We start from the raw sequence: 27,335 nt of genomic DNA, 5'->3' as shown, positions 1-27,335 counted from the left end.
AAAATTCATTTCTTTACCTGTGTATGTTGGATTTTTGTCTTTTTGGTCTTATTTGATTTAGATAAATATTGGCTATTTTTCTAAACTGGTGTGGAGACTTTTTTTGGGTGATTTTCACTGTGTTACTGTGTGTGTTTGTAAAATAATTTTGACATTTCCTCCGAGATAGGACTGACAGCTTGTGCCAAGCTACCAAGGGGGCGAGCAGGGGTGATCTGAGCTGTGAATCTCCCTTATCCTGACTAGAGTGAGGGTCCCTACTTGGGCAGGGAGTAAATTGACTGCCAACTAAACACCCCATTTCTAACACCAGATATTAAAGTGAGAGTAAATTCTTTAGTCCTTTTATGTCTGACTTGTCCTGCTTTGTGCTCCTGAAAATCTGGTTCCCCTAGTTAAGGAGTCTGTAGCTCCAGGGCAGCAGAACATGCTCTACTATTTAGGGATGTTGCACGGAGTGGGGCAGTATGAGTTATGGATTTAAATCCTGGTCGCCACCTGGATACCATATTTTTAGTGGTATACATCTTACCATAGATCCTTTGAAGGTAGGATCAACAGTCAACCATATTCCTGACATAATCTACACTCTTCACCAAAGCAAGCAGATGCGGACGTCGCTACTTCTCCTACCTATCAGCGAAGGCGTGGAACAAGCTACCCTTTCATCTACAGACCTCTCCATCTCTTCCGGAGTTCTGAGAATGCCTGAAAACTTGGCTATTTGGCAAATCAACTGGACCCTGCCAGCACCTGGATGCCCTCATGGGTTACAAGTAGTGCTCTACAAATTTACTGATTGATTGAAAGCTTGGTGAACAAGGTTTGGCTGGCTGGCTTCCAGAGATGCAGACATGCTTTATTTGGCTTGCTTCAGTCCTGGACAAGCCTAGACTCTTCCTAGACAAGACCAGTTCCTCTAGCCATGAGGGGTGAGAGGTAGACCTTCTCTTCTGTAAGTATGGAAAACTTGCCCCAGCTGCAACAGAGATTACAAGATGTATGGAAATACTTTTTTATATACGTAGCAGGGTTGGCTGACCGATGGTTTCACCCATTGCTCACCAGAGTAATAAGTCCAGATTTTGCCACATCAGCCAAATAAACATCAATGGTGCTTCCATCAGCCACTGATTATCAGAGCTTAACATATTAATTATAGGAATTCTTACTGTATGGTACTGCTGTACCATGATTAATGTGTGTACTTAAACTGAAAACATCTGACTTTCAATAATAAAAATAGAAAATAATTATGTTTATAAAACTGAAGAACAGCCGCTGCCTGTCTGTATGGGCTGTGGGGCCACCCCCACCTTTTTCCAGGCAAGAAGAGTGTCTGTCAGAATGAACAAAGGTCAGCCTGACTGACACTGGTCTTGTTCAGGTCAGGCAGCCAGGAGCTAGACATGTGTTAAATGCGTAGGCGCCAGGCTGCCTGATCTGATCTTTGCCAGGCTGAGGATTTCACAGCCCTATGGGCATGACCTCCTCACCCTGGCAAAAGTGCCTTATGGCCCTCCCTCTCGTGATGAGGGGGAAGGTCACTGATTGCCTTAGACCTGGGTGCTTCAGTTTTAAGCCCTGAAGTACCTAGGACTGACTGTCAACCAGTGACACCTCATCATGAAGTGGGGTCAGCAGTCTCACTGATCCCATCCCACTCTGATGTGTGAGGGAAGGAAGCAGTCCTAACTCTTTTGGGACCTCAGAGGCTTCTCTCAGAGAGATAGAGGGCAGGTACGTTTTTTGTGTTTTTTTTGTTTGGTGATTGAGCGTATGTATGAATGTATGTGCATTTCTGAGTGAGTGTTGTGAATGAGTGTGAGTATGTGTGCGCGTACCCCTCCAGCCCCCCACCCCCTGGTAAAATGACCAGTTGCCACTGGTCACAAATAAATTACTTTAAATAGATAGGAAATACAGATTTAGACACATGGTACATCAATAATCATTCTCAACAAATTTCATTTGTTGCAATTTCTACAGCATGTAAATTCACAGGATTTTCAAAATGTTTTATTATGCATTAAACAAATTGTGCAGGTTAGACAAGCATTTCCAACTTACAAAACAGACCTTGGGACCCATACAATCATAACAGAAATTGGGGATTCCCGCCTAATTGTGTATGCATCACTGACTTCATACTGCTTGGTACACCTTCCTTTTTGAGAATCATGGTGGCAGACTGGGGTGCAGTAGGCAGTAGCAAGGAAACACAGACTGCTTTAAAAAAAACATCCGCTTTGAAAATGCAAACACAGGACTGCTGCACCTTGTAGACACCATCTATGAGCTTGTGGCAAATAACAAGGGGGAGGGGTCCCAAATAGCAAACTGCCTAATTATTATTCATCAGGCAGGTTGTTCTGCACCCTCCTGTGGCTGGAGATTTTATGATTCAGATTATTAATATAGTAGTACATAAGTTGTAAAGTGGAAAACTAGTTGCAGAAAGCCAGTGCACAATTTGCAACTATTTTTGTGGCAAACATTTGAGTCCATTAAGCTTAATTTGAAGTGTATGCTTCTTGGCAATCAGCATAGTGTAGTTTAATTGTAGAAGGTCAAGAGGACACAGAATGAAATACAGACACCTTCAAAAGTCATCTACTTAATTTCATATTTAATGTAGTGGGAAGGTTAACATCTGTTACCTAGGAGGATGCACTTGGAACATCCCTTATTTAAAGGAAGATGAGAGAGGAAGACGTAGGAGATGAAGTAGGACAGCTTTAGATGGGTGAATTATCAGGAGATGAGTTTGGTCTAGGAGGAGGATAGAGGGTATGTTATAGGACAAGATAGAGAAAAAGGTTTATAAGGAGTGAAGGAGAGATAGCAAAGGGATTAAAGAGGCAACAAACAGGAAAGGGTTTGATAAAGTTTAAGGGTGAAGAAGGTTAGCCAATAATTGGTAACATGGAAATAACAAATGATAAGAATGAGAAAAGTGAGAGGAGGAGTTAGGTGACATTTGGGTGGGTATGGGTTTTTTGCCGGCAAGGGCATTTTTTATGGTTTAGGGTGGGTATAGGTTTTTGGGTGGCAAGGGCATTTTTAGGGTGCAGACTGGGTATAGGTTTTTGCATGGCAAGGACATTTTTAGGGTGCAGACTCAGTATAGGTTTTTGCGTGGCAAGGTTAGATTTAGGTTGTGCATAGCAGCCGACATGTTGTAATCTCTTCTGTGGGCTTTAACCACGCCCACCTCAAGTCCATCACTTGCATTTGTTCCTGGGCTTGCCTTTCAAAAATCCCTGGATGTTGTAGGTAAATGCTTTACGTTTGTCCCACCTTGGGGCAGTTTTGTTACTGCTCAGGGGTCCGACCCTCTTACATGGATAACTACACGATGGCCGATATGTTTTACTGTGGTCAAACTACTTTTTATTTTGCCTCTCTCTTTCGTGCTCATTGCGGACATGGTGCTTAGACGTTTCATACTGCGCAAACTCGATCTGCGGCATTGAAGTAATCTGTATGACTACCAGGTATGTCACATTGTTTATTTTGTCTCTCCGGGCTCCGTGGCAGCCATGCCGGTATGAAGTTTCATAGAGCGAAAACTTGTTTGCACCCCACATGATCCATGGGTAGGCGTAGTGCGTGTTTCACCAACTTTCAGCAGTTTCTTTCCTGTTCAGCCGTCAGATTTGGGAGGCTGCATTAAGGTGTTTTTCAGCAGCATGAGCACCGGCTTAATTTGGTGATTGCCATACCATTTGGAATACAGCTGGAGCGGGCAGGTTTACGGTGAGTGAGGAAGGTGCGACTGCCTGTGGGGCGGCAGCTTCTCCTCCCTTCGCCCTTCTAGGACACCCGGGTCGAGGTCTTCTGTGCTTGCCTCTGGCCAGCTGGGGAGTGTCTTGGTTTGCCGGGGTGCAGAGGGCTCCTTGGCAACCACCTATTCTGGCTGTTCTTTGCCTAATGACTATGCTTTCGTCAGGCCAGAGGCCTGCGGTGCCATTTTCTGGCCAGGGTGGGTGTTTCTGGGTTGTTGCATTGCAGTGCTTCTTGGCACTCAGCTGTTCTGGCCACTGGAATTATGTGGCACAAAGGACCAAAATATGCAGCAGGGTCGACCAATTAATGTGGAAAAATAAGTCCAGTTACAAAATTACAATGTCAGTAGCTCCAACTCAAGTGAATGTGTGACCTATTGCATTTCAAATGCTTGTTCAGGTTTGGGGTGGACATGGGTTTTTGGCAGCAAGTGTTTTTTTTTTGGGGGGGGGATTAGGTTGGGCATGTACTTTTGGGTGGCATGGTCATGTTTAGGGCTGGTATTGGGTTTTTCGATGGCAATTGTATTTTAGGGCTCAGTATGGGTTTTTAGGTGGCAGGAGAATATTTAGGGTTTGGAGTAGAGAAGGTTTTTGGGTCACAAGGGCATTTTTAGGGTGGGTATGGGTTTTTGGGTGGCAAGGGAAGTTTTAGGGTGGGTATGGGTTTTTGTATGGCAGGGATTTTTTTTTGTGCTTTGGGTGCATATGGGTATCTGGGTGGCAAGGAAGTTTTAGGGTTTAGGATGGGTATGGGTTTTTGGATGCCAAGACTATTTTTAGGGTTTATGGTGGGTGTAAGGAAATGCCTCCTTGGCATGGTTGCCCCCTGACTTTTTGCCTTTGCTGATGCTATGTTTACAATTGAAAGTGTGCTGAGGCCTGCTAACCAGGCCCCAGCACCAGTGTTCTTTCCCTAACCTGTACTTTTGTATCCACAATTGGCAGACCCTGGCATCCAGATAAGTCCCTTGTAACTGGTACTTCTAGTACCAAGGGCCCTGATGCCAAGGAAGGTCTCTAAGGGCTGCAGCATGTCTTATGCCACCCTGGAGACCTCTCACTCAGCACAGACACACTGCTTGCCAGCTTGTGTGTGCTAGTGAGGACAAAACGAGTAAGTCGACATGGCACTCCCCTCAGGGTGCCATGCCAGCCTCTCACTGCCTATGCAGTATAGGTAAGACACCCCTCTAGCAGGCCTTACAGCCCTAAGGCAGGGTGCACTATACCATAGGTGAGGGTACCAGTGCATGAGCATGGTACCCCTACAGTGTCTAAATAAAACCTTAGACATTGTAAGTGCAGGGTAGCCATAAGAGTATATGGTCTGGGAGTCTGTCAAACACGAACTCCACAGCACCATAATGGCTACACTGAAAACTGGGAAGTTTGGTATCAAACTTCTCAGCACAATAAATGCACACTGATGCCAGTGTACATTTTATTGTAAAATACACCACAGGGGGCACCTTAGAGGTGCCCCCTGAAACTTAACCGACTATCTGTGTAGGCTGACTAGTTTTAGCAGCCTGCCACAAACCGAGACATGTTGCTGGCCCCATGGGGAGAGTGCCTTTGTCACTCTGAGGCCAGTAACAAAGCCTGCACTGGGTGGAGATGCTAACACCTCTCCCAGGCAGGAATTGTCACACCTGGCGGTGAGCCTCAAAAGCTCACCTCCTTTGTGCCAACCCAGCAGGACACTCCAGCTAGTGGAGTTGCCCGCCCCCTCCGGCCAGGCCCCACTTTTGGCAGCAAGGCCGGAGAAAATAATGAGAAAAACAAGGAGGAGTCACTGGCCAGTCAGGACAGCCCCTAAGGTGTCCTGAGCTGAAGTGACTCTAACTTTTAGAAATCCTCCATCTTGCAGATGGAGGATTCCCCCAATAGGGTTAGGATTGTGACCCCCTCCCCTTGGGAGGAGGCACAAAGAGGGTGTACCCACCCTCAGGGCTAGTAGCCATTGGCTACTAACCCCCCAGACCTAAACACGCCCTTAAATTTAGTATTTAAGGGCTACCCTGAACCCTAGAAAATTAGATTCCTGCAACTACAAGAAGAAGGACTGCCCAGCTGAAAACCCCTGCAGCGGAAGACCAGAAGACGACAACTGCCTTGGCTCCAGAAACTCACCGGCCTGTCTCCTGCCTTCCAAAGATCCTGCTCCAGCGACGCCTTCCAAAGGGACCAGCGACCTCGACATCCTCTGAGGACTGCCCCTGCTTCGAAAAGACAAGAAACTCCCGAGGACAGCGGACCTGCTCCAAGAAAAGCTGCAACTTTGTTTCCAGCAGCTTTAAAGAACCCTGCAAGCTCCCCGCAAGAAGCGTGAGACTTGCCACACTGCACCCGGCGACCCCGACTCGGCTGGTGGCGATCCAACACCTCAGGAGGGACCCCAGGACTACTCTGATACTGTGAGTACCAAAACCTGTCCCCCCTGAGCCCCCACAGCGCCGCCTGCAGAGGGAATCCCGAGGCTTCCCCTGACCGCGACTCTTTGAACCTAAAGTCCCGACGCCTGGGAGAGACCCTGCACCCGCAGCCCCCAGGACCTGAAGGACCGGACTTTCACTGGAGGAGTGACCCCCAGGAGTCCCTCTCCCTCGCCCAAGTGGAGGTTTCCCCGAGGAATCCCCCCCTTGCCTGCCTGCAGCGCTGAAGAGATCCCGAGATCTCTCATAGACTAACATTGCGAACCCGACGCTTGTGTCTACACTGCACCCGGCCGCCCCCGCGCTGCTGAGGGTGAAATTTCTGTGTGGACTTGTGTCCCCCCCGGTGCCCTACAAAACCCCCCTGGTCTGCCCTCCGAAGACGCGGGTACTTACCTGCAAGCAGACCGGAACCGGGGCACCCCCTTCTCTCCATTCTAGCCTATGCGTTTTGGGCACCACTTTGAACTCTGCACCTGACCGGCCCTGAGCTGCTGGTGTGGTGACTTTGGGGTTGCTCTGAACCCCCAACGGTGGGCTACCTTGGACCAAGAACTGAACCCTGTAAGTGTCCTACTTACCTGGTAAAACTAACAAAAACTTACCTCCCCCAGGAACTGTGAAAATTGCACTAAGTGTCCACTTTTAAAACAGCTATTTGTCAATAACTTGAAAAGTATCCATGCAATTTTGATGATTTGAAGTTCCTAAAGTACTTACCTGCAATACCTTTCGAATGAGATATTACATGTAGAATTTGAACCTGTGGTTCTTAAAATAAACTAAGAAAAGATATTTTTCTATATAAAAACCTATTGGCTGGATTTGTCTCCGAGTGTGTGTACCTCATTTATTGTCTATGTGTATGTACAACAAATGCTTAACACTACTCCTTGGATAAGCCTACTGCTCGACCACACTACCACAAAATAGAGCATTAGTATTATCTATTTTTACCACTATTTTACCTCTAAGGGGAACCCTTGGACTCTGTGCATGCTATTCCTTACTTTGAAATAGCACATACAGAGCCAACTTCCTACATTGGTGGATCAGCGGTGGGGTACAAGACTTTGCATTTGCTGGACTACTCAGCCAATACCTGATCACACGACAAATTCCAAAATTGTCATTAGAAATTGATTTTTGCAATTTGAAAAGTTTTCTAAATTCTTAAAAGACCTGCTAGGGCCTTGTGTTAGATCCTGTTTAGCATTTCTTTTAGAGTTTAAAAGTTTGTAAAAGTTTGAATTAGATTCTAGAACCAGTTGTAGATTCTTAAAAAGTATTCCAACTTTTAGAAGCAAAATGTCTAGCACAGATGTGACTGTGGTGGAACTCGACACCACACCTTACCTCCATCTTAAGATGAGGGAGCTAAGGTCACTCTGTAAAATAAAGAAAATAACAATGGGCCCCAAACCTACCAAAATACAGCTCCAGGAGCTTTTGGCAGAGTTTGAAAAGGCCAACCCCTCTGAGGGTGGCAACTCAGAGGAAGAGGATAGTGACTTGGAGGACAATTCCCCCCTACCAGTCCTATCTAGGGAGAACAGGGTCCCTCAAACCCTGACTCCTAAAATAATAGTCAGAGATGCTGGTTCCCTCACAGGAGAGACCAACACCTCTGAAATCACTGAGGATAGCCCCAGTGAAGAGGACATCCAGTTAGCCAGGATGGCCAAAAGATTGGCTTTGGAAAGACAGATCCTAGCCATAGAAAGGGAAAGACAAGAGATGGGCCTAGGACCCATCAATGGTGGCAGCAATATAAATAGGGTCAGAGATTCTCCTGACATGTTAAAAATCCCCAAAGGGATTGTGACTAAATATGAAGATGGTGATGACATCACCAAATGGTTCACAGCTTTTGAGAGGGCTTGTGTAACCAGAAAAGTGAACAGATCTCACTGGGGTGCTCTCCTTTGGGAAATGTTCACAGGAAAGTGTAGGGATAGACTCCTCACACTCTCTGGACAAGATGCAGAATCTTATGACCTCATGAAGGGTACCCTGATTGAGGGCTTTGGATTCTCCACTGAGGAGTACAGGATTAGGTTCAGGGGGGCTCAAAAATCCTCGAGCCAGACCTGGGTTGACTTTGTTGACTACTCAGTGAAAACACTAGATGGTTGGATTCAAGGCAGTGGTGTAAGTAATTATGATGGGCTGTACAATTTATTTGTGAAAGAACACCTGTTAAGTAATTGTTTCAATGATAAACTGCATCAGCATCTGGTAGACCTAGGACCAATTTCTCCCCAAGAATTGGGAAAGAAGGCGGACCATTGGGTCAAGACAAGGGTGTCCAAGACTTCAACAGGGGGTGACCAAAAGAAAGGGGTCACAAAGACTCCCCAGGGGAAGGGTGATGAGACAACCAAAACTAAAAATAGTAAAGAGTCTTCTACAGGCCCCCAAAAACCTGCACAGGAGGGTGGGCCCAGAGCCTCTTCACAAAACAATGGGTACAAGGGTAAAAACTTTGATCCCAAAAAGGCCTGGTGTCATAGCTGTAAACAGCATGGACACCAAACTGGAGACAAGGCCTGTCCCAAGAAAGGTTCCACTCCAAACTCCCATCCAGGTAACACTGGTATGGCTAGTCTCCAAGTGGGATCAACAGTGTGCCCAGAGCAAATCAGGGTCCACACTGAAGCTACTCTAGTTTCTGAGGGTGGGGTGGATTTAGCCACACTAGCTGTCTGGCCGCCTAACATGCAAAAATACAGACAGCAACTCTTAATTAATGGGACTAGAATAGAGGGCCTGAGGGATACAGGTGCCAGTGTCACCATGGTGACAGAGAAACTGGTTTCCCCTGGCCAATACCTGACTGGAAAAACTTACACAGTCACCAACGCTGACAATCAGAGAAAAGTACATCCCATGGCAATGGTTACTTTAGAATGGGGAGGGGTCAATGGCCTGAAACAGGTGGTGGTCTCCTCAAATATCCCAGTGGACTGTCTGCTTGGAAATGACCTGGAGTCCTCAGCATGGGCTGAGGTAGAACTAAAAACCCATGCAGCAATGCTGGGTATCCCTGAACTGGTGTGTGTGAAAACCAGAGCACAATGCAAGGCACAGGGTGAAAAAGTAGAGCTGGAGTCTGGAAAAATGGCCCAGCCTACCAAGAGAACAGGAAAGTCAGTTGGGAAACCAACTGCAACACAGCAAAAGAAAGGGAACCTCTCTTCTCAGGAAGAAGTTCTGCCCTCTGAGGGAACTGAGCCTTTGGAGCTTGAACCTTACCAGGTTGAGCTCTTAGGCCCAGGGGGACCCTCCAGGGAGGAGCTGTGTAAGGGACAAGAAACCTGTCCCTCTCTTGAAGGCCTTAGGCAGCAAGCTGCTGAAGAGTCCAAAGGCAAGAAAAATGGAACGCATAGGGTCTATTGGGAAGATGGACTCCTGTACACTGAGGCCAGAGACCCCAAACCTGGTGCCACTAGGAGAGTGGTAGTGCCTCAGCTGTTCAGAGAGTTCATCCTAACATTGGCCCATGACATTCCCCTTGCTGGACATTTGGGACAAACCAAGACGTGGGAGAGGTTAGTCAACCACTTCTACTGGCCCAATATGTCCAACATGGTTAAGGAGTTTTGCCTCTCCTGCCCCACCTGTCAAGCCAGTGGTAAGACAGGTGGGCATCCAAAGGCCCCCCTCATTCCACTTCCAGTGGTGGGGGTTCCCTTTGAAAGAGTGGGTGTGGACATAGTTGGTCCACTGGAACCTCCCACAGCCTCAGGAAATATGTATATCCTGGTAGTAGTGGATCATGCTACCAGGTATCCTGAAGCTATTCCCCTTAGGTCGACTACTGCCCCTGCAGTAGCCAAGGCCCTCATTGGTATCTTTACCAGAGTGGGTTTCCCTAAGGAGGTGGTGTCTGACAGAGGTACCAACTTCATGTCAGCATACCTAAAGCACATGTGGAATGAGTGTGGAGTGACTTATAAATTCACTACACCATACCATCCACAAACTAATGGCTTGGTTGAGAGATTCAACAAGACATTAAAAGGCATGATCATGGGGCTCCCAGAAAAGCTCAAAAGGAGATGGGATGTCCTCTTGCCATGTCTGCTTTTCGCTTACAGAGAGGTGCCACAGAAGGGAGTAGGATTCTCACCCTTTGAACTTCTGTTTGGTCATCCTGTAAGGGGACCACTTGCCCTTGTTAAAGAAGGCTGGGAGAGACCTCTCCATGAGCCTAAACAGGACATAGTGGACTATGTACTTGGCCTTCGCTCTAGAATGACAGAGTACATGGAAAAGGCAACCAAAAACCTTGAGGCCAGCCAACAGCTCCAGAAGTTTTGGTATGACCAAAAGGCTGCACTGGTTGAGTTCCAACCAGGGCAGAAAGTCTGGGTTCTGGAGCCTGTGGCTCCCAGGGCACTCCAGGACAAATGGAGTGGCCCTTACCCAGTACTAGAGAGGAAGAGTCAGGTCACCTACTTGGTGGACCTGGGCACAAGCAGGAGCCCCAAGAGGGTGATCCATGTAAACCGCCTTAAGCTCTTCCACGACAGGGCTGATGTCAATCTGTTGATGGTAACAGATGAGGATCAGGAGGCAGAGAGTGAACCTCTCCCTGATCTTCTGTCATCAGACCCAAAAGATGGCACAGTAGATGGGAGTGATCTACTCAGACACCCTCTCTGGCCAACAGCAAGCTGATTGTAGGAGAGTCCTACAACAGTTTCCTGAACTCTTCTCCTTAACCCCTGGTCAGACACACCTGTGTACCCATGATGTGGACACAGGAGACAGCATGCCTGTCAAGAACAAAATCTTTAGACAATCTGACCATGTTAAGGAAAGCATCAAGGTGGAAGTCCACAAGATGCTGGAATTGGGAGTAATTGAGCGCTCTGACAGCCCCTGGGCTAGCCCAGTGGTCTTAGTCCCCAAACCTCACACCAAAGATGGAAAGAAAGAGATGAGGTTTTGTGTGGACTACAGAGGGCTCAATTCTGTCACCAAGACAGATGCCCATCCAATTCCAAGAGCTGATGAGCTCATTGATAAATTAGGTGCTGCCAAATTTCTCAGTACCTTTGACTTGACAGCAGGGTACTGGCAAATAAAAATGGCACCTGGAGCAAAAGAAAAGACAGCATTCTCCACACCTGATGGGCATTATCAGTTTACTGTTATGCCCTTTGGTTTAAAGAATGCCCCTGCCACCTTCCAAAGGTTGGTGAATCAAGTCCTTGCTGGCTTGGAGTCCTTTAGCACAGCTTATCTTGATGATATTGCTGTCTTTAGCTCCACCTGGCAGGATCACCTGGTCCACCTGAGGAAGGTTTTGAAGGCTCTGCAATCTGCAGGCCTCTCTATCAAGGCATCCAAATGCCAGATAGGGCAGGGAACTGTGGTTTACTTGGGCCACCTTGTAGGTGGAGGCCAAGTTCAGCCACTCCAACCCAAGATCCAGACTATTCTGGACTGGGTAGCTCCAAAAACCCAGACTCAAGTCAGGGCATTCCTTGGCTTGACTGGGTATTACAGGAGGTTTGTGAAGGGATATGGATCCATTGTGACAGCCCTCACTGAACTCACCTCCAAGAAAATGCCCAAGAAAGTAAACTGGACTGTGGAATGCCAACAGGCCTTTGACACCCTGAAACAGGCAATGTGCTCAGCACCAGTTCTAAAAGCTCCAGATTATTCTAAGCAGTTCATTGTGCAGACTGATGCCTCTGAACATGGGATAGGGGCAGTTTTGTCCCAAACAAATGATGATGGCCTTGACCAGCCTGTTGCTTTCATTAGCAGGAGGTTACTCCCCAGGGAGCAGCGTTGGAGTGCCATTGAGAGGGAGGCCTTTGCTGTGGTTTGGTCCCTGAAGAAGCTGAGACCATACCTCTTTGGGACTCACTTCCTAGTTCAAACTGACCACAGACCTCTCAAATGGCTGATGCAAATGAAAGGTGAAAATCCTAAACTGTTGAGGTGGTCCATCTCCCTACAGGGAATGGACTTTATAGTGGAACACAGACCTGGGACTGCCCATGCCAATGCAGATGGCCTTTCCAGGTTCTTCCACTTAGAAAATGAAGACTCTCTTGGGAAAGGTTAGTCTCATCCTCTTTCGTTTGGGGGGGGGTTGTGTAAGGAAATGCCTCCTTGGCATGGTTGCCCCCTGACTTTTTGCCTTTGCTGATGCTATGTTTACAATTGAAAGTGTGCTGAGGCCTGCTAACCAGGCCCCAGCACCAGTGTTCTTTCCCTAACCTGTACTTTTGTATCCACAATTGGCAGACCCTGGCATCCAGATAAGTCCCTTGTAACTGGTACTTCTAGTACCAAGGGCCCTGATGCCAAGGAAGGTCTCTAAGGGCTGCAGCATGTCTTATGCCACCCTGGAGACCTCTCACTCAGCACAGACACACTGCTTGCCAGCTTGTGTGTGCTAGTGAGGACAAAACGAGTAAGTCGACATGGCACTCCCCTCAGGGTGCCATGCCAGCCTCTCACTGCCTATGCAGTATAGGTAAGACACCCCTCTAGCAGGCCTTACAGCCCTAAGGCAGGGTGCACTATACCATAGGTGAGGGTACCAGTGCATGAGCATGGTACCCCTACAGTGTCTAAATAAAACCTTAGACATTGTAAGTGCAGGGTAGCCATAAGAGTATATGGTCTGGGAGTCTGTCAAACACGAACTCCACAGCACCATAATGGCTACACTGAAAACTGGGAAGTTTGGTATCAAACTTCTCAGCACAATAAATGCACACTGATGCCAGTGTACATTTTATTGTAAAATACACCACAGGGGGCACCTTAGAGGTGCCCCCTGAAACTTAACCGACTATCTGTGTAGGCTGACTAGTTTTAGCAGCCTGCCACAAACCGAGACATGTTGCTGGCCCCATGGGGAGAGTGCCTTTGTCACTCTGAGGCCAGTAACAAAGCCTGCACTGGGTGGAGATGCTAACACCTCTCCCAGGCAGGAATTGTCACACCTGGCGGTGAGCCTCAAAGGCTCACCTCCTTTGTGCCAACCCAGCAGGACACTCCAGCTAGTGGAGTTGCCCGCCCCCTCCGGCCAGGCCCCACTTTTGGCGGCAAGGCCGGAGAAAATAATGAGAAAAACAAGGAGGAGTCACTGGCCAGTCAGGACAGCCCCTAAGGTGTCCTGAGCTGAAGTGACTCTAACTTTTAGAAATCCTCCATCTTGCAGATGGAGGATTCCCCCAATAGGGTTAGGATTGTGACCCCCTCCCCTTGGGAGGAGGCACAAAGAGGGTGTACCCACCCTCAGGGCTAGTAGCCATTGGCTACTAACCCCCCAGACCTAAACACGCCCTTAAATTTAGTATTTAAGGGCTACCCTGAACCCTAGAAAATTAGATTCCTGCAACTACAAGAAGAAGGACTGCCCAGCTGAAAACCCCTGCAGCGGAAGACCAGAAGACGACAACTGCCTTGGCTCCAGAAACTCACCGGCCTGTCTCCTGCCTTCCAAAGATCCTGCTCCAGCGACGCCTTCCAAAGGGACCAGCGACCTCGACATCCTCTGAGGACTGCCCCTGCTTCGAAAAGACAAGAAACTCCCGAGGACAGCGGACCTGCTCCAAGAAAAGCTGCAACTTTGTTTCCAGCAGCTTTAAAGAACCCTGCAAGCTCCCCGCAAGAAGCGTGAGACTTGCCACACTGCACCCGGCGACCCCGACTCGGCTGGTGGCGATCCAACACCTCAGGAGGGACCCCAGGACTACTCTGATACTGTGAGTACCAAAACCTGTCCCCCCTGAGCCCCCACAGCGCCGCCTGCAGAGGGAATCCCGAGGCTTCCCCTGACCGCGACTCTTTGAACCTAAAGTCCCGACGCCTGGGAGAGACCCTGCACCCGCAGCCCCCAGGACCTGAAGGACCGGACTTTCACTGGAGGAGTGACCCCCAGGAGTCCCTCTCCCTCGCCCAAGTGGAGGTTTCCCCGAGGAATCCCCCCCTTGCCTGCCTGCAGCGCTGAAGAGATCCCGAGATCTCTCATAGACTAACATTGCGAACCCGACCGCCCCCGCGCTGCTGAGGGTGAAATTTCTGTGTGGACTTGTGTCCCCCCCGGTGCCCTACAAAACCCCCCTGGTCTGCCCTCCGAAGACGCGGGTACTTACCTGCAAGCAGACCGGAACCGGGGCACCCCCTTCTCTCCATTCTAGCCTATGCGTTTTGGGCACCACTTTGAACTCTGCACCTGACCGGCCCTGAGCTGCTGGTGTGGTGACTTTGGGGTTGCTCTGAACCCCCAACGGTGGGCTACCTTGGACCAAGAACTGAACCCTGTAAGTGTCCTACTTACCTGGTAAAACTAACAAAAACTTACCTCCCCCAGGAACTGTGAAAATTGCACTAAGTGTCCACTTTTAAAACAGCTATTTGTCAATAACTTGAAAAGTATCCATGCAATTTTGATGATTTGAAGTTCCTAAAGTACTTACCTGCAATACCTTTCGAATGAGATATTACATGTAGAATTTGAACCTGTGGTTCTTAAAATAAACTAAGAAAAGATATTTTTCTATATAAAAACCTATTGGCTGGATTTGTCTCTGAGTGTGTGTACCTCATTTATTGTCTATGTGTATGTACAACAAATGCTTAACACTACTCCTTGGATAAGCCTACTGCTCGACCACACTACCACAAAATAGAGCATTAGTATTATCTATTTTTACCACTATTTTACCTCTAAGGGGAACCCTTGGACTCTGTGCATGCTATTCCTTACTTTGAAATAGCACATACAGAGCCAACTTCCTACAGTGGGTATGGGCTTTTGGGTGGCAAATACATTTTTAAGGTTGGTATGGGCTTTTGGATGGCAATGGTATTTTTTAGGGTGGTTAAAGTATTTTTTTGGTGGCAAAGGCATTTTTAGAATTTGGAGTGAGTAGTAGTTTTTAAGGTGGCAAGGGCAATTTTATGGTGGGCATAGGTTTCTGGTGGCAAGGGCATTTTTAGGGTGGGTATGGGTTTCTGGTTAATAAGGTGTTTTATATCTATATATACACATATATACATACGGTTTATACTTTCCAGTATAATTTTTACTGCACATAAACTTTTACCACCCATGGCTTTACCATGAAAATATAAGTATTTTACAGGGAATATATAAACCCATTACACATACAGACATGTATAAAAAAACAGGGTTTAAACTTACCTTTAAAAATACTTACATTTTTGTGGTAAAGGCATATTCGTGGTAAATTGTAAAGACTTGTTGTAAAGATACATTCACTGTCTGGCATCATCATAAAGGAATTAGTTGTTAAGGCAGTCGTGGTTCTGTCATTCAACAGTGAAAGTGGAGACTAAACAAAGGGATGGAGAGGGAAGGAAAACATGTTGATGGAGATCTTCAGGTAGGGTGTTCCAATGAGCTGGGGCTGGCCTTGAGAAAGACTGGGTTGCAGCAAGGTTGTGCCTGTTGTGCATGCACCCTGGGCCCATCCCCATCGGAATACAGGTTACACTTGTCAAAGTCATAAAAACTGCTATAACTAATCTGCAGTAATACCTAGGTCCATTTGATTGACAATAGCACATTATGTGTGCATATGTATTCCACAACCACAAGACAAACCACTTTCACGTCTTCTCTTATAGGAAAGAACAGATCAGGGCATATCCGTCATTAGTGCAACATATGCAATGGCACTGAGGGCCAGATGTATGGTCAGCCCATTGCACCCCATCATCTGTCATTTACTACAGAACAAGTGGTCTCAGGTTCACTTACCGTGCTTTGATCGGGACCAATAGCACCTGGCTGTGCACATTTGACTATACCTGTGATGAACAGCTACTGGTACAATGTGTGAGCTAAGGGAAAGGATGCATCTGACTGGTGTTATTGGCTCATGGCACCGAAGAGAGACTTGCTGCATATCAGGGAGTTCTAGCTAGATGACCTACACCCAACAGGCGAAAATCTGACCTGCAGGTGGTGTTCAATTACAAGGCACATCAACTTGTTTGCATAGGATGATGATGTTGGTACACATTCAAATATTAAAAACATGATCAGACGTCACGTGCTCCTCACAAGTCATCCTGGCAGTCTGTGCTTTTCTGTACAGTTAGAGAAGGGTACCAGACCTGAGAAAGGCTCTCCAAAGTATCATTCAAACCCATGCCAGGACTAACCAATCCCATTCACAACTTTTCACAAAACTTTTCATGATTTCTCATGTTTTATTTAAGGCTGTTGTGTGAGCATGCACTGAGGAATAATTTATTATAATTATTTTCACACTTATGCATGCATTTCAGCTTTTGTATTAAAGCAACAAAATAACTTTCTCCCAGAAATAGCCACAGTAAAATAATTTTAGACCAAAGCATGTTCAGGTTCCACCCAGTAGTGTGCATTTATTGGAGGAGACTTATTCGCCTTATTCCAATCAGACGGTTTATGTAGTTTTGATTCACTCCGGTTTGAGGCTGTCCCTTTCCGATGAAAAGGTCATATCTTATTCGATATATGAATTTTTATACAAGGTGTGTGGTGTGTTATTTATTAAGATACCTTTGTAGCAAATATATAATATCGGTGTTGTTTCACAGCATAAAGAATAAGAGATTGCTAAATTATATTGTGCAGGATCAGAGCTGTTGAATGACTCTAAAGCCCACGAACATAATTGCAATATCAACTAAAATAGAACTTTAAACTTACATTAAAATTGAAATAGAAGAAAAGGTGTGTTCATTAATTAAGCAATGTGTAAAAATAATGGCTCAAAATCAACATGATCAATAGTTATCAAAATGTTGCTGCTTTTTTAAATGCCCTTGACATACTTTAGGTATACCTCTCAGACAATGTGGCTTGTGAAAGAGTACCAAAGATATGGCAATTTCTAGGGTGACAAACTACAGAACTTCCTCCAGAAAAACCCTATTTAAAAAGTGATCTCATTCTCAGTTATAAGATTCCCTTTAGGTCATCAGCCATCTTCAGACGTGCAAGGGAAAACTTTATCAAGCATACCCAACGTAATGAATGAGATCTACGAAAATGTTTTGTCCTTATCAGCTATGATGCTCTCATGGACTTCTAGAGAACCCTTTAAACCAAACATTACAGAATATTTTAAATAGTTTACATGAGTCAAACATGGTTTCTGCCTCCTCAAACGAAACAATGGTGCCCTAATTGTTATTTTTCTGCAACTTTGGACTGTGTTAATACTGAAGAATTATTTACAGGTATTTTAGAAGCCTAAGATACATCACACCATTTCAACATACTTCCTGTTCTATAATGACTGTAGTATGCTAAATTGTTGCAAATACAATGGGTCTGATTCACAAAGATACTTACGTGTAGTAAAGTTACATGTAGCAAAGTTACAAGTGTGGAGTTTCCGCACTCGTGGGAGAATCTCCGCACAGTGCACGCCTTGCATGAGCCTCATGGAAACAATAGGCACGATCGCTATGGGGACTCTGCTTCAAATGGCTACAATTGTCCCTTGGAGATGTGTGTCTGCAGGGGGCACAGACTCCGGCACAAGTCACACAGCACAACATGTATGAGTAAAAGTGTTGCACTCATTTTAACACAAATACTTTCTTATTGTATGCAGAGGAGCCGACATGCTGTTGAGATGGTATAGATTCGAGGATGCAAGAATGTGTCCAACTGTGAGATTTGTGCACTAATTAATGTCTGTAAGCGTGCTGCCCTGCAGGTTTGGCTGAGAAGCACACCGACATACACATTAGTGGCGGTGCACACCTGTACTTATTTTTTTTATTTTTTTATAATTGTTTATTTTGTGTTATAGTATAGGATAAAATTGTGTTGTAAGCATAATTCAATTGACTGTTAGAAACTACTGGGCCTGAGCAGAATAGGCAGAGTTTCATTCTGTGGAATTAGGGGCAAAGTGGGTAGTGCAATGACAGTGGTGAGCAGGAGGCCAAGTGACAGTGGATACTAGTTACAGCCAGACGCAGCAGGTATTTCCAAGCTGAAGTTCACGACTGTACAGGGCAGCTGGAGACAGAAAGGAGCAGAGAGTGACATCGGACTATAGTAGGGCAGTCCATGGTATCCCAGTGGACCACGTTGGGGGCCCTTACGGCATGTGCAGTGGTAGCATGGCATCAGAGGACAATGATGGATAATGCTGTAGGAATGCGAGCATGGTGAGAATAAGGAATTATAGTGAGGGCACCCACTGCTCGTTGGCTATCAGCATTGGGTCTGGATGGCAGCGAAGACATAATACGATGAGTTATTTCTATGACAGGAAGAGAAATCGGAAGCTAATATGCCACACCTGTCTCTTACCTTCCTTTCTGTTACTCTTCTGTGCTCAGTGCCTACGATCTACTAGAAATTTGTGGGAAACTGATTTTTCATCACAATTTCAGTAACCGAGGCCAATGAGAGCATGAACCCTGTGACGTTTGCATGAGTTGAAGTTTGATGGCCCTTCAGTGCGGGTGTTTTTGGAAGTCTGTGATGAATTATCCAGCGTTATAGACCTTTGTTTCTGTTCTTACCTATTTACAAAGTATGGTGCTCTTTTGTTTTTAGTCAATGGTCATGTGCACGTGGAAACATTGGTATTTGCTCCATTTAGGAAACCGCGTGACTAATTTGTCATTTCAGCAACAAGAAGTTGCATTTCATGCAGCAATTTGTGGTTCATATTATCTACATCTACTTGGCAAAATACTGCCAAAGATTTAATTCCTGAATTAATTCTTCAAAGAATCATTCAAAAGGTTTTAGATGTCCATATTGTATAAGCTGTGTTCTCCCCAACTCATGATATCCTTTCAAAGAAAGTGTTGTAACCACAATTTGAATTCCCACGTTTCACCAGTGATTGCAAATACAGTAAACTTATGGGTCAGGGTGCAACAACCATTTTGATCATCTACCCCATAGTGATGAGTGGAATTGCATTCAGCAGAGAAATCACGTCGATCCTTCACAATCCAGGGCATCATACTATCCTCCACGGTTTTTCCTGTCCGACATTGATGGCAAATCCTAAGTATTTGACACCTTCTGGTATCCACTGTATCACACAACCATCTAGGCAGTCTTTGGCTGTGTTGCATGAGATTAGTACATCACCACACTAATCTACAGTGATTTTATATAGGGAGAAGTGTGAAAACGTTTGTACTACTGGCATTAATACAAGAATGATTCAAGCTTAGCGAGAGTGAGCAATATGCAGTTTGAGTAGAGGAATAATTTTACCATTTCTTAAGATGTTTATGTGCGAGTTGTATTTCTGGCTGAGGATATTGCCAGACAGTGCTTTCAGAGCTAATAGAAATAGCTATGGAAATTGTGGGCAGTCTTGGTCTCTTCCGCATTTAATTGTTGTTGGACATGACACAAATTCCCTATGGGGTACTTGTGCAGTTGGCTTGTCATACAGCCATTTGACCTTGAAGTTTAAGCTCAGTGCCTACACTGGCACTGTCCAATGTTGTTAAAATATATCCACAGTGTAACCAGTCAAAGGCGTTTTATGCATCAAGCGATAAATCAGGCGTTTTCTTGTGGATGGTCTTCTGTGAGCCACACAGGTGGGCCAGGGTTCTGAAATGGTTTGTGGGGGGAGCAGCCTGGGGCAAAACATCTGTTGATCTGTCAACCTATAAAGCACAGACCTTACTGGGTCTTAAAACATAAGCAGGGTGGGGGGCAACTGTTGCATTCCAGACTGCATTTCCATTCCTTAGGAGAAGAATTATAGTAGCTTTATTAGACTGATGACTCTGTACCCAATGATTTTGCTTCTTTCCAGCATAAGTGCTTATTGTGGGACATCAAGTTTAACAGAATCATCCAATGAAATCTCAACTTTCAGTACAGCTCATTCATCAGGTGGAAAGGAGGGTAGTCTGTCTAGGAACTTGTTGTCCGGAGCTGTAAAGTGAATCATAGTTAGAGGTGAACACCTCTTCTACGTCCACAAAGTACCTTTAATTGTACTCCTTTCTTATGGATGGCCATAACGGCCAAATGAACCTCCCTCTTTTGGTATTATAAGGCTAGCTAGCATCCTACCTACCGCTTCACCATTCTCATGGTGTCACCATTAGGGCTATGTGTAATTACACACAATGCAAAACCGATGTCTGACATTTTTTTTTTTAAGCAAAAGGCGTTCTCTCATCCATGTCTGACACAAGAATGTACATGTGCTATAACAGTGCAATAAAACTAAATCACCACGTACCACCATTACATACATTCTGTTGTACTTGTCTGTTTGTTCTCACATATATGTTCTTTTCAGCATACTGTAAGCATGGCAAATTTTTACCATGTACGACGTGTAAGTGACATACTTATAGGAATTTCACACAACAAAAGTAACACCAAATTACGCTAATTCATGCCAGAGCAGCATAAATTTCACCCTGAATTTATCATCTAGATTTTATGAGAGTTCGAAAAGCTTAGCAGTAAAGTATTTTCTCTCTCTAGACTGTTTTTCTGCGAGCTAATGGACAGTCCACATTGTTTAGTCATGTCCCTTACGGTCGGTTCTAGCCTAGCTAGTCTTACTTCTTGGTTGGCCTCATGAGACCTCTCCAGGCTTCCTTGCCTGCTGCCCATAACAACTGAGAAGACAAACTCTAATACACATTATTTTCATGGCACCAAGTGATGTGTGATTTTAGGTTCTTTGTCATTGGGATGCTTGCATTTAAAACTCTGATCACGCCACATTGCCAAGGTTTGGATGATACATCCTACTGATCTAATATGCCAGCCGTTGGTATAGTGGACTGTGTAACTGCAGACATTAGTCACTGAGGGCTTAAGAAGTTGTCGATGAGAGATGTCCTGCCATGTGCTGGAGAGATAAAGGAAAAAATGTTTCTAGGGTTTTACAGTCTCCATATGTTTAAAAAACAATGGTCACACATTTTTTCAGGGTTGACATGTCATTGCTGCAACAGCTGACCAAGCCTTAAAAAAAAAAAATAAAAAAAAAAAAAATCTAAACGGAGATTAATTACAAGGTTCAGGTCATTCCCGACAGTCACACACGTGCTGCCAAAGCCAGTCAAAAGTCTGGATAATAAAGAGCATAAAGACCACTTACTATCAATGGAGGCATTATTAGATCCCTCTACGAATGATGGATCGAGTATTTTGTTATAATGAAAGCATAGCTTCCAGAAAGATTGGTCTATGCCTGTAGAACTTTACTGGAACAGGAACATGAGTTTGGCAGCACTGCATTTTCTTGATTGGTTAGAGTGCCCATCCCATTACAGGCAGGAGAATGTGTTTTTCTGCTGCAGACCACTGTCCCCACCCAGTCCCTTCTCGGTTTTGCTGTTTCTGCTCGGCAGGTGAGTTTCTAAATAAGGGGAATGCTAGATAGTACAAGAGTAATGTAGATGATCTTTTGTTAATTTGGGCCATGTCGTTTACATTTAGAGAGTGCATTACAATTAGTTTATGCAAGGACTAAGATTGGTTCATCATGCATGAATAAAGATGAAATACATTATAGCAAGTGATGAAAATCAAAGGCGTACTGAGACGTACATGTATTCAACAAGTACTATTTAAATAACTGAGGTGAGTATAGGATTGGAGAAAAAAAAAAAAGAGGGGTGTAATATAGAAATGGAGGGGTATTACAATGCACTAGTTAAAGTCAGCAGCAGCCCATCCTTATAGGCGGAGGGGCCCCGCCCCCGCACCTTTTGGACATAAAAGTCAGTCGTGCTGAACAAAGGTCAGCCTGACAAACACTTTATTTTCATGTCAGGCACCCAAGAGATAGAAATGTGCAGGCTCCTGGCTGCCGAGGCTGAAATTTGCTGGGCTGAGGATGTCACAACGTCTGTGGGCATGACTTCCCCAGGTCGGCAAACGTCCCTGAGGCCCTTCTCCTCGTGACGAGAGACGGCATCAGTGATAGTCTCAAACCTGTGTGTTTCACTTTTAAGCCCTGGGTTCCCAGGGCCGAATGTCTTATCACGGACACCTTGTCACAGAGTGAGTGGGGTCAGCAGTCAGCAGTCTCACAGACCCCCATCCTACTCTGTGTCGAGGTAGGGACTGCTGCCTCACCTAATTTGCTGAGGCAAGGCAGAAGTCCCAACACTCCTAACATCTCTCAGCCTTTCCTTCCCGAGAGCTGAAGCAGGTAATTGTTATGTTTTTACTGACTGTTTGACAAGCATGTATGAATGTATGTGTATTTGTGAGTGTTGTGAATGGGGGTGTGTGAAATCATGGGTGTGGGTGTGTATGTGCCCCCCCCCCCACTTTCCTCTAAGTTGTACTTACCAGCCACCACTGGTTATAGTGAGCCACTAGCTGTATAGATGCTCATACAACAGTGAGTAGATATGCTTTGTGTCAAACAATGTGGCCGTGTGAGAAACGGAACTCCTAGATAGAAACATTTTCTAGCAGGTCAAACACTGATTTCACATGCCAAGGCATTCTAGAGACATCCTTGCTACGTATTTAGAAGAGTGATGACCCTGCTATGAGAGTTGACAACCGTATGGGATGCACAGTGGTGTTGAGGTAGTAATTTGTTTCCTTTTTCTTCTTCCATCCTCTTGATCAGGTGCACTAATCTGGTCACATATCAGAACTGTGGAGAACAGTAAATTAGCCTACACGTACCAGCTGTACATGCTTGCATAACAAATAACAGGAACACAGGCCCCAAATTCACTATAGCAGGACTCAAGATTTTTTCTGAGAAAGGGGAATGGTACTATCAGACAAACAATTGGTACATAAAAGGATACACAAGAAGTGATTCCCAACAGTTTTGTTGGGCAGCATCAGACAGTCCTCTGTGGTGCCCTAATGAGGTGGTGTGGTCCTTCAACTGTATCTAAATATGTCTCTCTCCACGTTCAAAGTTTCTACTGCGAGGTGAACATCTTCCCTATCTGAAAGAACACATCACATTTTTTATGCATTTCGAGACTGCAACAGAGGTATGAGCACCACATCGCTCTCTGGGGCTGTGATCTCACACATTTGGTAAGCATCTGTTGCTACTTCCAAGGTGTTGGGCTTAAATGAGTCTAGAAATCTTCTACTCCATCTGGCTGGGTGTATTGTGTAATCTTCCCGTCCATCGTAATAATCAGGCTGTATCAGCTAGCCCTTTGTTCCAAGTGTAGTAAGAGTCCCAAATCATTTTAGTTTCCTATTAGTGTCATGGAAGAAACCGGTGGATATGATATGAACATATCCCTCAGGTGGAGCACCATTTTTCTTTTTGCTGCCTGTAGATTTGCCCCGATGTAATTTGATTTGCACTGATCTGAGGATTAGTTTTCAGGTTATTCATATTATTATATGCTCTGCTGTCTGCACTACTTTACCGTAGTCTGGGATTACGAAAAAAATATATATATATAGCTCATTTTTGGCTATAACGTGTGACTATGTTTTGTGCTTTAAAATAATTATTTCATTTTCATATGTCTGGCTTATCTGCTATGGCCGACAACTGCATGGGTGTGTTTCTGAGTGACAGGAGAAGCTCAGTGTCATGGTTCAAGTATTATAACCAAAGTAACATACAGCCATGCTGCAACATCTTAGATAAGTGCATGTAAATGACTGGTTCCCAGACCCGGCCCTTGTGTTTCCAACTTGTTGATTTCTGTCCTTTGCTACTCAGTTTACTGCCAGTCTTTCAGTTCATTTCTGTCCTAAATCTGCTTAGCTTTTGTGGAGTGATTGTTTGTTGAAAATCAGTATGTTAAAGAGAGAATTAATTTTTTTTAAATAATGTAATTAAGCCGCTATACATGGATGTGCATTTTGATCTCTGAAAGAAAAAGTAAAAAAAAAAAAAAAAAAAAATAGGGTGTTAAAATGTTTCCAGATCACAACATTAGAAAAATCACTAACAGTCAATGCGGTTTGGCAGGAATGCTTTTAAACTAGGTATAGGTACAAAAGTCAAACTAATTATAGCTTCAATAGAAAGAACAATTATATACAAAGGGGTAAGGAACCGGGTTTAGACCTTCACATGTCAGTGGTTGAAACACCATCATAGTATACTTTCCCAATCTGCTGGACATACCTACAAACGGAGGATACATCAAAAACATCAAGACCAACAATAACCATATAGTGACGCGCAAAAGAAATGACCAGAAAACTGAATTATGTACATTCTACAGGGAATGGGGAGGGAACAGAATGAGGAAATACAAAACAAACAGCACTCTCCCCAAGGCACATACTTTTCATGAAAGAAAAAAAAAATTTCCTAACATGAGAGACTGTGGCAGAAAGATCATGTAACTGCTTTCAAGTAGTAGTGGAGGCAAAACTAGCAGAATGAAGTTGGTAAATTACTGAATGAACAAGCACAAAATCAATTTCTAAGTTGGATCTGTGTTATGTATATTGCACGTGTGTCCTATGACGATGTGTGCGTCTTTCCTATGTGTATTCTGGAATGTGTTTTGCTCCATATCGCCAGTTACGTTTCTGTGGGAGTTGGATGCTTTTTTTGAGTGGTGCCAAAATAAAGATCCTTCACATTTCTTTAGTGTCGGATCGTTCTTTACAAGTGGCGGCGAGCGGCACCACTCCTCGGACCCGTTTTCGTGTTAGCATGTGATTTTAATGTCTGAGCGTGTGATTTCAACATCCGAGAACCATTTCACCGTTGTTTCTCATTTTATTTAGAGCTACTTTGCATTCCCTGGATTGTCGTCATATTTTTTTTGGGGGTTGAGCGGCATGCGCGTCCGGCACTTTCTTTGATTCTGGTGTGTGCCGTAATTACCTGCTGGAATGTGCTGTGAATGCTGCGGTGACTATTTGCTTCTCGGTGTGCCGGTTTGTCTCCACTATTGATTTTGAACAAGTTTGTTATCTACACGGTAAGCTTGTTTTCTCTCACACGCGTGACCTCAGCTTACCTTTGAAGTTTCTCTCTTTGACGATCATTTGGATTCCAGCTGCACCATCTGAGGATTTCTAGGATTCCTTACTGTGAAATCTCACGCCTTCACGCCCCCCTCAATTACATTGGAGGTTGAAACTAGGAAGTGTCACTGTCAATTTTGTGAGCTATTCAATTTGTTGTTCTACATTTGGTTCATTTACTTCATCTGCTCATCCTCAACCTCTGGAACCAATTAACCCTTCATTCTATCGGATTTAAAGAATATTAATATTATTGACTACCTTTTTGGAGCAATTTTTCTTCTACCGCTTGTTGGATGTGTTTGTTTTTTGCTGTCATCCATTTGTATGGTCTTACTACTATATGTGCACAAAGTTTTTCCCTTCCTCCCCCGTAAGTATTTAGCCCAGCAGGCAGTATTCCTTATATGAAATGGCCAGAATGGAAATCATTTTTCCTTAACTATATTGATACTATTGATGTCCAAGGTTAAACGCCTCCACAACAGAAAAAAATAACTTTCCTACATTGTGTAGGACCGGAGGGTTTGAAAGCGTAAAACCAAATGAGTAAAGAGGTGGATGGGGACGGGATCATAATGTGTTTGATTACGTAATCAGTGCTTTTGATCAATATTTTTCAGTATATATTGGTATACTGAGATACAAATCTTTCCACAGAAAGCAGGAGGCTGATGAAAATATTGATGATTATGTTGCAGCACTTAGAACATTATCGTTAGATTGCAACTTTGGTCTTTTACAAGAGGATTTAATAAGAGATCAAATAGTTATGCATGTTAATTTAGCAAATAGCCAATTATGCCCTGCTTTAAAACAGAAGTGTTCCCTATGCGGTGTGTTAGGGCATATTTCTAAAGTTTGCATAAAGAAACTTGATAATGGGATTAAGTTTGTGGATGAAGGGAGTGACCGAGATGATGTTTTGTTGTGGGAAACAAGAGAAGATGATAAATTTGTATTAAACATCAACAGTAGTGAAGACAAAGTTATAAATGTTGAGACGAGAAAAGTCAAGAAATAAAACTGTATGTATGATAACTATTGGTGGAGTTGAGGTTCAAATGTATGCCGATTCCAGCTCTTCTTACTCTATTATTAATGAACAAATTTGGGTTGACAAGTTTAAAGGAAATTTTGATAATGATTTGGTTAGCCCTGATATTTCTCCAGAAGGTTTTTCCGGAGAAAAAATTGATTTATTCGTTTTTTGCACATTTCTATTTGAGTTTAAGGATAGATCTAACTTATGCAAACTGTACGTGGCTAGGAAAGGTCCTGCGGTTTTAGGTTAACAAGATCAAGGTAGTTTGGGCATCATTCTGAACCCTAATAATCCTGAACCTGTAATGGTAGTTGATGAGTGTGAACAAAAAAGTAGTTTGATTTGAAAAAAGTTTCCTAGAGTCTTTAATGATCGCATTGGCATATTAACTGATTTCGAACCTAGAATTGTACTTTAAAAAAATGCTGTTCCTAAAATTTTCAAATTGAGACATATACCTATCACGGTTAGGAAAGAAGTAGAGAAAGAGTTGGATACATTGGTGAAGGAGGACATAATAGAAAAAATAGAGTCATCCGAAAGGGTTTCTCCAGTTGTAGTTGCTAGACATTTGGATGGCAAAATTAGATTATGTATTGTTTTATGCTATCTGAACGATAATATACTCATCAACCAATTTCCTTTACCACACATTTCGGAAATGCTTTCCAATATTAAGGGTGCAAAATTTTTCACTACCATAGATCTTTCTGCTGCCTACCACCAGATTGCGTTACAGCAGGACTGTAAAAATTACACAGCATTCATTAATCCGGTTGGGTGTTACCAATACAAAAGAATGCCTTTCCGGTTGGCCTCTGCTGCTGCTGTATTTCAGAGACATATGCATTCCTTATTTGGTAATATGATCAATGTACATTGTTTTCAGGATGATATTTGGATTCATGGTAAGGATAAAAATGTACATGATCAAATATTAGGTCGTGTTTTGAGTACTCTGGATGAGAGAGGATTGACAGTAAAATTTTCGAAGTGTAAATTCGCAGTTAAAAGTGTTGTTTATTTAGGACATGAGTTGAGCGAGGATGGAATAAAGCCTAACCGTGATTTGATGGAATGCCATACGTTTAGCACCTGAACCAACTTGC

The 27,335-nt window shown here is 44.4% G+C and overlaps 1 long non-coding RNA gene across 4 annotated transcripts in view; it reads right to left on the bottom strand.

Moving 5' to 3' along the window:
* LOC138293338 (uncharacterized) overlaps window positions 1-27,335 on the bottom strand; it is a 155,955-nt gene that overhangs the window by 103,078 nt on the left and 25,542 nt on the right. Inside the window, exon 3 of one of the 4 annotated variants that reach the window (XR_011202971.1) lies at window positions 15,434-24,063. The exons of the other annotated variants lie outside the window; for them this stretch is intronic. This is a non-coding gene — a long non-coding RNA (uncharacterized lncRNA). Of the gene's footprint in view, window positions 1-15,433; window positions 24,064-27,335 lie in introns of those variants that run through there. 4 annotated transcript variants of the gene reach the window in all.

This window comes from Pleurodeles waltl, chromosome 4_2 (assembly GCF_031143425.1).
Source record: "Pleurodeles waltl isolate 20211129_DDA chromosome 4_2, aPleWal1.hap1.20221129, whole genome shotgun sequence".
NCBI classification, from domain to species: Eukaryota; Metazoa; Chordata; class Amphibia; order Caudata; family Salamandridae; genus Pleurodeles; species Pleurodeles waltl.
This window is presented reverse-complemented; position numbering and strand designations above follow the sequence as displayed.